Genomic DNA, 1629 nt, shown 5'->3' on the forward strand with positions numbered 1-1629 from the left:
TCTACTTATTTATTTATTTATTTTGAGACGGAGTTTCGCTCTTGTTGCCCAGGCTGGAGTGCAATGGCGTGATCTTGGCTCACTGCAACCTCTGCCTCCAGGGTTCAAGCGATTCTCCTGCCTCAGCCTCCAGAGTAGCTGGGATTACAGGTGCCTGCCACAACGCCTGGCTAATTTTTTGTATTTTTAGTAGAGACAGGGGTTTCTCCATGTTGTCCAGGCTGGGCTCAAACTCCTGACCTCAGGTGATCCACTGGCCTCGGCCTCCCAAAGTGCTGGGATTACAGGTGCAAGCCACCACGCCCGGCTTGCCCACCCATTTTAGACTTCTGGGCTCCAGAACTATAAGGTAATAGATTTGCATCGTTTTAATAGATTTAATAAGCCACCACTAAATTTGTGGCTTATTTGTTAGAAAAGTCAAAGGAAATGAATATTGCATTCTCTGCCCCACCCTATCCCTTGTACAGTCCTCGTCATGGAACCTATCCAGCTGACTTGCAGTGGTGTTCCCTGTACCTAGCCTGTTCCTCCAAAAACCCCATCAAACCATGAGTGTCTTGCAGAAACTGTCTGGAATGTCTTTGCCCCCGAGTGCCTAGCACATTGCTTGAAATATGCTAGGAATGGCAGGAAAGTGACATTCTGGAATTTGGTGACAAAGAAAATTTCAAGAAGGGAAGAATATCTGACATTGCCAAAGCTACAGAAAATTAAAGTAAGATAAGGAATTCAAAATAGATCATTGGGGCCGGGCGCCGTGGCTCACGCCTGTAATCCCAGTACTTTGGGATGCTGAGGTGGGAGGATCATGAGGTCAAGAGATTGAGACCATCCTGGCTAACACGGTGAAACCCCATCTCTACTAAAAATACAAAAAATTAGCCGGGCGTGGTGGCCGGCGCCTGTAGTCCCAGCTACTTGGGAGGCTGAGGCGGGAGAATGGCGTGAACCCTGGAGGCAGAGCTCGCAGGGAGTGGAGATCGCACCACTGCACTCTGGCCTGGGTGACAGAGCGAGACTCTGTCTCAAAAAAAAAAAAAAAAAGAAAATCATTGGATTGAAGACAACTCTAGTGACCCTGGGGCTGGTTCCTTCTATAGGACCACCCCACTCCCTGTAGACCTGGCTTTGCAGCTCTAGAATTGTCTGTCAGCAGGGATTAGGGCCAGGGGACAAGTGTCAGAAGGTAGGTGTCTAAGGGGAGCAGAAACCAGAACCAGGAAGTTCCGAGGTAATAGATTCAGGGCTAAGGAAAGCCAGAGAATCAGGAAGGCTAGATGGGGGCCCTGGTAGGTCAGGTGGGAAAGTGACGCAGCCTGGACTATAGGGCCTGGGGCCACCTGCTATGTATGCCCTGGAAGCCCGCATTTTCCTGTGGGCTGATTCTGTAAAAGAGCAAGACCATTAAGGCAAATTTTAGGTTGCATTTTGATCTTTTGGAGCCCTCTCTGTTTTCCCCTAGGCCGCTGCCTGGGGTTATTTATTTATTTATTTAATTTTTTTAGAGGCGGAATCTCGCTCTGTCGGCCAGGCTGGAGTGCAGTGGCATGATCTCGGCTCACTGCAACCTCCGCCTCCCAGGTTCAAGCGATTCTCCTGCCTCAGCCTCTGGAGTAGCTGGGATTA

Source organism: Pongo pygmaeus, chromosome 8, assembly GCF_028885625.2.
Source record: "Pongo pygmaeus isolate AG05252 chromosome 8, NHGRI_mPonPyg2-v2.0_pri, whole genome shotgun sequence".
NCBI classification, from domain to species: Eukaryota; Metazoa; Chordata; class Mammalia; order Primates; family Hominidae; genus Pongo; species Pongo pygmaeus.